The sequence below is a fragment of the Uranotaenia lowii genome, chromosome 3 (assembly GCF_029784155.1).
Source record: "Uranotaenia lowii strain MFRU-FL chromosome 3, ASM2978415v1, whole genome shotgun sequence".
In the NCBI taxonomy this organism is placed as follows: domain Eukaryota; kingdom Metazoa; phylum Arthropoda; class Insecta; order Diptera; family Culicidae; genus Uranotaenia; species Uranotaenia lowii.
In genome coordinates this window covers 331,321,155-331,330,153 of record NC_073693.1, presented here as the reverse complement: position 1 = coordinate 331,330,153, position 8,999 = coordinate 331,321,155, and the positions used below count along the sequence as shown (strand labels likewise).

The 8,999-nt window shown below is 35.5% G+C and overlaps 2 protein-coding genes across 10 annotated transcripts in view; both read left to right on the top strand.

Moving 5' to 3' along the window:
* The window catches only part of LOC129751042 (uncharacterized), a 525,666-nt gene that overhangs the window by 436,932 nt on the left and 79,735 nt on the right, over positions 1-8,999 (top strand). The window lies entirely within an intron of this gene.
* Positions 8-8,999, top strand: part of LOC129751044 (protein 5NUC-like) — a 34,110-nt gene continuing 25,118 nt past the window's right edge. The window contains exon 1 of the mRNA XM_055746306.1: positions 8-414. The gene's annotated coding sequence lies outside the window, so the exon portion shown is untranslated. The remainder of the gene's footprint in view (positions 415-8,999) is intronic.

Below are 8,999 nucleotides of genomic sequence, written 5' to 3'. Positions count from 1 at the left end.
TCGGGATTTTTGTTCGGTTGTTGTTTTCGTTTTTTTTTTTTCGAACCGGGCAGCTTCCTTTTAAACACTGAGATCGAGAGAGAAAAAACGACTGCTATTTTGGGTGCGCGCGATCAACAGTTCATTCATTCAAGAAGACAAGACAAGAAGCTGCTAATTTCCGAATACCAAACGTAAAAACCCCAAGCAGAACCTGGCAGTAAAAGGAAGCAACCAAAGCCGAACGTCGAAAAAAGCACGTGACATAACTAGTGCCGGCTATTTGAAGTCAGCAGCCGAGGATCGTATTTCATCGTCAATGCTTTTCAGTTTTGTTTCAGTTTTTGTTTCGCGAAGAGAAGTTCAAAGTTCCTGCTAACCGGTGCGGTTTTTTATATTAAATATTGCTACTTCAACGTCTGACTGACCATGAATGTGAGTACCTTCCCCGGATATCATCGGTGCTGTGGAGTTTTTGAATGGAGAACTCATTTATCATTCATATTTAGTCTAGGTCTCAAGAGTGATATTGGCCAGAATTTAGAAGATCATTCCTCATTTAAATTTTTTTATGGCAGTTAGAGTTTCAAAAAAAGTTTTAAGGGTAGCGTTGGAATAAAGTTGATTTTAATCAGATCCTTCTAATCCTATCATGGTTCAAAATTTTTGGAAACCAATTCAGGTGTATGCTATAAATAATTAAGTCCAAGCAGACAAAAAATCAATATGTTCGAATTTTAATTGAAAGTTTAGGATTCTTTATTGCCCTTGTTAAGAAACTTCTTAACACGTTCGATATGTAAATTCACTTCAAGAGACAATATTTTAACTAGTGTAAAAGTAACAACGGTGAATCCGTGCACTCATGGTGTCTAAATCCAATTTTCCTTAAAACCTCAAGTGAATCTCTTATAAACTTTTTTTCTTCAACTTTAGTAGGATAATTTGAGGACAAAACTTGAGCTGGAGGGCAAAACGTTAGGTTGCTGAACTCTATTCAATCACTCATTTCGGCCGATTCAAAGATCTAGCTCGGCGTTCCCGGAAGTTCTAGTCCGGGCTGGTCTGGAATGAGCATTTGATCTCTATTGCTAGAGGGTTTTTAAGAAAGGTACACGAAACCATGAAACAATAAAAAAATGGTATCTCACGATTTTGTGCAAGAATTTTTTTTCCAAATGGCTCAACTTTAAGTTCGGTAATGCATTAAAAACTTTGATTGATTTGGCACAAGATTTGAATTAAACCACCTTGAACCTTCGTTGATTTCCTTTTAAGTGTCTGGTTCACCTGATTGTAGCTTCCTACAATTTTGATTTATGTTCCACACAGAAGTGTAGGCCTTTAACCTCTTAAACAGTGATTTTTAAATCGTTGGTTTTCCAAGTGAATTGCGATTCAAAACTTTCTTGGACTGATTCGAAGCACTTTTCGATACAGGTCCATGCAAAACAGAAATGAACAACCAAGCGCTATTGGTAATATTTGATAGATAGATTCTTTTGATTGACCGTTAAACTTGATAATGCGGCGGTTTAAATTCAAAAATGAAAGTTAATTTTCCGGCAAATCAGTCACATTTTTAGAAACGATCGATATTTATTTAAACTCCGACGTTTCGGTATACAACATAACACTAATTAAACCAACAAACATTATTTTATTTGTAAAACACATTCTAACACTTGTAGAATCCCTGAAGATGGTGTTAAACGACACCGAAACGTCAGAGTAGAAATAAATATCGTTTGTTTCTAAAAAAAATGTGACTAATTTTCCGGAAAAATTAACATTAAAATATACAGTCGACATCTCGAAAATAGCTTAAAATTTTTTTTGTTTAAATATCTGATATTATTGAATGAGGGTTCAGGGCACTTTTATTCAAACCGTGGATTTTAAGGAATAGAATGTACATTAGACCTCTGCAAGCTTTCTATGAAATTTTGAATTTATAATTTTATGCACCTTCCTTAGTTTTTTGATTGTTTTGATAACTGAAAAAAGCAATAACAACTTATAATCAAAGGTTTGAAGAACCACTTAGCTGAATGAAACTATGATTTCAAAGTATTCGATGATTTCTTTGAATTCAGCTACAGTATTTGGAAGATCCAAATACTAGTATTTCACTAGCTACTTGCTAGGATCCTCAGTGGGTTATCGACTTCGATAACCCACTGAGGATGCTAGCAAGTAGCTAGTGACATACTAGTATTGATTAATTCTGTCCTGAATTAGCGCAACGAGTTTCAATTTGGTTTGGAAATTTGTATGGAAAAACAAAGTTTTTCATTAAAAAACACCAGAGATGTACTAAAAGTTCTATAAAATAATCTTTGGATTTTACATTTTATGTCGACAAACACTAAACCTAACTTTTTACCCAGAATAGATATTCGATGTTATACAAATATAATATTCAATTTTTTTTATTCTAGCGTTTTAGACTGCTTATCGAAAAGCTGTTTAACAGTAGGATAAAATAAAAAAAAATCGTTCAAAAACTATTTTGCATAACCAATGAATCCAAATAACCCAATAACCAAAGTCATCAAGACTTATTTAATCTTGACTAAATCATTTCTTGAAATTTGTGGAAGCTCTAGCCAGCAAAACCTGCCATTTTTTTAAAAATAATTTCCATTGAATTCAGATTTTTTATTTTAAATGTTTATAACTATTTTTTTATGAAAACTAGGCTACTTCTCATGTAAGCAAAAAAATGAAGCTTAAGAAAATGCAAAACCATTAATTTAAGAGAAACTTCATTCCAAGCTTATTTGAATTTTCTGGATTATTTAATACGCAAAACTTTCGTTTTCCATACAAATTTCCATACAAAATTGAAACGCTTTGCGCTAATTCAAGAATCAACCAAATCATTTCAAAATTTTTCAAATTTACACTGATGCCTGGTTACCCAAAAGATATCGAAGAAACATATGGACGCATAAATTAGTCAAGAAAGTTTTCTTTTTTGTCAAAGCGAACGATAGAACTTTGGCAGATATTTTAAATGAGATTTAGGTCCATTTTTTGGTTTTCTTCAATATTTTGTCCTCACGCAATGCAAATTAAATTATAAGATATTGAGCTCACTGGAATTTTCTCTGGCAACGACTTTCCCCAAGACGGCAAAGCTGAAGGACATAGATCAAATGACTTTTTCTTACCTTCAAGGAACTCTAGCCTTAAGGCCGTTTAGGGTTTAAAAGGGTTGAGCTGTAGAGTAGGATGTAACAAATTTAAACTCCTTTAGAATTAAAAAATGCATGAAGTTAAAAAAATCCTAAAAAGACTTTAGGAAATATTAAATTTTCCTATCGATTGGTAAGGTAATGATGTAAATATTATCGGTATTTTCAATATTCATTAGATGTTAAAACAAGGTTTTATACTACATCCGACGTTTCGGCATAGTTTATTTAGCCTTTTTCAAGGAATCTAGGAACCAAAGTTTACATAAATGGCATTAAATTTTGTTGTTGTTTTATAGTGGAACACTGAAAACCTATATAATGTAATTAACTTGGGGCGGAATGAAAAAGCTTTTAAGTTTTGAATTTTAAAATGGGTGAATGATATTGTGATTGAGTGTACTTACAGTAGTTTGTCGTTTTAACTGTCCAGTAGGTTGCCGAATCTATGAAATTGTCCGATAATAAAAATTGTTCTTTTCTACTTATCTGTAAATGTTTAGAAAAACTTTGCATTAAAAGTTGTAAGCAATATTAAAGGGTGATACGGTCAAAATTTGGTCAAGGGAAAACGCGTGTAAATCGGTGAAATCGTTTATTTAAAAAATCAAATTAAATTTCTTTTTCAAGTTTAATTAGTATAAAATTCAGGAAAAATATTCAGTTAAGCTTCCGCTTTTCCAAATCCGAATTGCCGGGCATTACGCTTAACCCCTGTTATCAGATTTTGTACAGCCACCTTGTCCACCTTCTTCGCCGCAGAAAGCCAGTTTGTCTTGAACTGCTGCTTGTCCTTAGAAGTTTATTTGATCTTCTGTTGGTTCCGCTTGACAATAGCCCAGTGTTTCTCAATTGGGCGGAGCTCTGGCATGTTGGGAGGGTTCTTGTCCTTGGGAACCACCTGCACGTTGTTGGCGGCGTACCACTCCATGGCCTTTTTACCGTAATGGCAAGATGCCAAATCCGGCCAAATCAGTACGGATCAACCGTGTTTCTTCAGGAAAGGCAGCAGACGTTTATTCAAACACTCTTTCACGTAAATTTCTTGGTTTACAGTCCCGGAAGCTATGAAAATGCTGCTTTTTAAGCCACAGGTACAGATGGCTTGCCAAACTCGATATTTCTTCGCGAACTTTGACAGTTCCATGTGCTTGAAAATATCTGCTACCTTTCCCCTTCCTTTTGCCGTATAAAACTCCTGTCCCGGAAGCCGCTTGTAGTCGGCTTTGGCGTAGGTTTCATCGTCCATTACCACGCAGTCAAACTTCGTCAGCATCGTCGTGTACAGCCTCTGGATCGCGCTTTAGCCGTCGTATTTTGTTTATCATCGCAATTTGGAGTCACTACCTTCTTGTAAGTTGATAGTCCGGCTCGATGCACGGTTGTAGACGATACACCCAGCTTATTTGCGGCATCTCGGAGAGAGAGGTTAGGTTTTCGCTTGAAACTACCGGCAATTCTCTTTGTCGTCTCAGAGCGACTTCCGGTTTTCGATTTCCCCCCCGATTCAGATTTCCTGGCTGTCGACAAACGTTCCCCAAACACTTTAATTAAATTTGTAACGGATTTTCGCGATGCGCGAGCAAAATTTTGATATGCTGCTCTTCTTCCTTGGACGGCATTTTGACAACTGAAGAGTGAATTCCAAAATCAAAATAGGAGCAACATTTTACACACACACACACACCTTCAAAATGAGGGATGTTCAAGTTTTTTTTAATGCAAAATTGAAAGAAATACGTAAAATTGATATTGACCAAATTTTGACCGTATCACCCTTTACACGTCACTTGTTGTAGCTGTGACACGACTCAGCAAAATTCTTATTTCTCGACAAAATCAATATTTGTAGTTCTGTGATACAACCCAAAAAGTTTGTAACTATTACACAGAGGAACAGATTTTTTAGGTGCCTATGTTTCAACTGCTGATTTTGTAAGATTTTGGCGTTCTGAATGCAAAACATTTCACAAGTTTTGTTAATCACTCCTAGTTTCGCTGATATGCCATGTAGAAATTTTTAAATTGATCAGTTTTGTGTAAAATCGATCTTTCATAACTGGTAAACCTATAAACCTACATAAAAACCAAAAGCTGATTTTCAATCCATCCATAACTCATCCAACAACTTTGTTGAAGACTACGAAATTATTTGACTTATGGTTTTAAAAATATCATAGATTCAATTTCATTCAATTTTTATTTAAAATTTCGTCAAAATTCTCGTTTTTCACAGGTTTGAAAAAAAAAACATAACAAAAAAACTTCCATATTTTTTTTCTCAGATTTCAAAATTACTCGCGGTCTTTCGGAAAGTTGATCATTGAGTCAATAAGTATTTGTGTTTTACAGTTTTGTCAGAAAAGTACACAAATTGAATAACTAATTTTTAAACCTAGTTTTGAAAGTTATCTCGAAAACTAGAGCTGAACAAAAACCTAATTGAATATTTAGATTCAGCGCCCCCAAATAAGTCAAAATTAGTTCTGAGATTCCTTGCACCTCGAAAAAATGTGAATTTTGCCTTTTGGTGATGCTTTTTCAGAAATTTCATAGGCAAATTTTGCCCATCATTGATTATATCGAGTAATTTTACTTCAAACGTAGCAATCCACATTACCAAAATCAAAAAATTTTTATGATTCAGCCTATCCCAGAGCTATCTAAATTAAATTAATAAAATTTATGAAATCAATGAAAAAATCCTAGAATCTAAAATTCAACCAGTAACTTTGACCAATCTGGTTAAAAGTCTGTGAAATTATGAATTTTTCATGATTTTGAAGCCTTGCTCAACATCTCAAAGCAATGCACAGTGATGCAGAACATTAAACTATCTCTACTAAATCAATAGCGCCCAGGAATGAAGAGATGGACATTTGGTTTCATCTGATACATTGTTTAGTTTCTCAAGGAGTCACGCCAAGGGGTCTACCAATATTACTAAATAAAAATGCTAACTTTTAGTTATTCATATTAGGCCTTTGATGTCTTTAACGAAAATGTTCATCTGGTTGAATTTGTCAAAGTTGTATTGCATCACCTTCAGAAGTTACAGTCAAAGTATAAAAAATATCTTGAAAAAACAGTTTTTTATATCTGGAACTTGTAGATTCGATAAAATGGTTCACTGGCTGAACAAATGTTGACTCCGAGTTTGGGTCGAATTAAACCATCGAGGGGCTTGGGGGCAATTTTTTAGCCTTCAAATCACCTTGATGTCTGATACCTTCAAACAGTAGTCAATTTTTCCTTTCCCCCCACCCCCCCTCTCGAAATTTACAAAATAACAGAAGGGGAGAATAAACTTTTTTTTTTATATAAATTTCGACAGATTTATCAAACATCCGAAAGATTACAAAAGCAGAAAACAAATTGTGGAAATGGGGTGTCTTATTACCGTTTGAATTTTTGATTTTCTTGAATTTTTCGATAGAAAATTTCTCGATACATAGGTTTTGTGCAATGATATAGTATGCAATTTAATTGCATACAAGCTTTCGTGCAATTAATTTTAATTTATTGTTTATTTTTTACATTATTTTTTACTATCCCCCACCCCCCATCGCGATGTTTTAATTCCAAATGACAAAAGAAGGATTTCGAATTTGTTCCGGGCAAATGTGAAACAAAAATTCGGGATGATTTCTGATTATATTTTGTTTTCATACTCGGACTATTATTCTGACGTAACAACTTTTCATTTAAGGGAACGTCAGAAAATTTTATGTATTTATTTTCACTAGAACCATTCCTGAGATTTCGCATCGAGAAGGTACAATTACCAATTGTCAACTAGGCCTGAAGAAGGGGTTAAAACTTATTGCGCTTTATCATAAATCAACAAAAATCATTCCATATTTAGTACAGAAGGTTGATGACCAAAAAGAATAGAAAAACATATATCTAGCAGCACGATGTTCAAATTCGTCTATCTCGTTGTCTGAACGAAATTTCTCAAAATTGAGTCAAACAGTTTCAATTTGAATTCCGAAAATCTGCAACGCTTTGAAAATCAATCCAGAAGTGCACTTCAAACAATAACTTCAAAGCTGCTATTCAAACCATGCAAAACAATGCGTATCCATTTACCAAAATTTAGCTTCGGCTATGTTGCATCTATTGAACTTGAAATTCGAAAGAATGAGGTTCAAACTGGATTCTTCCAAGAATATTGTCCCATACAGGGGAAAAACAATAACAAACTTCAACATCCACTCTAGCAAATCGTGTCAAAGAATGAAGACGCCTCGCTCTAACTCGAACATAAAAGAAGTCGGTAGCAACTGACAACTGATTCAATTTTCGAGAAAAGTTATGCCACAACCGTTCATTGTCCACCAGGCAGCGGCAAGTATGATATCGTGTTCCGGGTGGAGTGTCGAAATTGGATCGTTTTGTAGCCTCTTTGCAAATTTAGACTGGCTGGCCATTGGCATTGAAATCGAGTCAAAGCCAGTGAGGGTGAGGAAGGTTCGATGCTCCGGTCTTGTAATGGAACTCGAAATATGAGAACTTAAAGCTTGGTATCATATAGGAAGTTTCTGGAACGCATCGAGTTAAAATTAGAAAAAGTTTAAAAAAATTAGAAATAAAAAATAAGGAATTAAAAAAAAAGGTTGCAATGCCCACATAAAGTCTGTTTCATATAGGATCTGGTCGCATCTTTTCATTTACTGCGACGCCCCTAGTTGTCACATCGCGAATCTATTGACAGTGTTTTGATCCGGATGGTTTGTTTACATAGTGGTGAAAATTTTATCAAGATTGAAGCAGTCAGTCAAAAGTTATCGACGATGGAACGCGAAAGGCGAGAAAAAATTCTGCACACTCACGTAGAGAAACCGATGTGGTCAGGGGTAAAGATCGTGAAATTTCTGAAATATCAAAAATCGACTGTAAATTCGGTGCTGCAACAATACCGGTAGAATCTTACGGTGGATCGAGCAAAACAAACCAGGCGTGAAAGTGGAACATATGACCGGAAGCTGCGAGCAAAAGTAATTCGATCAGTTCACAATAATCCTGGAATCTCCTTGAGTGATTTGGCGAAAAAGTTCAAGACGAACCACAGTACAGCTCGACGAATTTGTTTGCGAGAAGGCTTGCGGTCGTATCATGCAAGTAAACACCCAAACAGGACGCTGAAACAGAACCTGGTTGCCAAAACCAGGGCAAGGCAGTTGTACGAAAAAGTGTTGACCAAGTACAACGGATGCATTTTGATGGATGACGAAACTTACGTCAAAATGGATTTTGAACAAATACCCGATAACAAATTTCACCTTGCGAAGCGTAAAGGAAATGTTGTGGGTAGATTCAAGTTTGTTTTCGCAGATAAATTTGCTCGTAAGTTGATGATTTGGCAAGGGATCTGTAGTTGTGGGAAGAAGACTAAAATTTACATCACTGGGGACACAATGAATGGAAATGTTTACAAAGAAGAATGTCTCCAGAAGAGGGTTTTGCCATTCATTCGGTCCGGCCACAAAGGTCCGGTGAAGTTCTGGCCGGACCTGGCAAGCTGCCACTACAGCCGGGATTTCGTTAAGTGGTATAAGGAGAACAAGATCGATTTTGTTGAAAATAGTATCAATCCACCAAACTGTCCGGATTTTCGTCCCATCGAGAAATATTGGGCCATAGTTAAGGGCAAACTGAAGAAATGTGGCAGAACCCATGAAAAAACCTGCTCAAATGGAAAAGTGGTGAAACAAGATGGCGAATGAGGTTACCAGCAGTACTGTGCAGAAAATGATAGGTGGTATCACAAAAAGTTCGAAAATTCATCCGAAAAGCCGACGAATGATTTTTATGTAT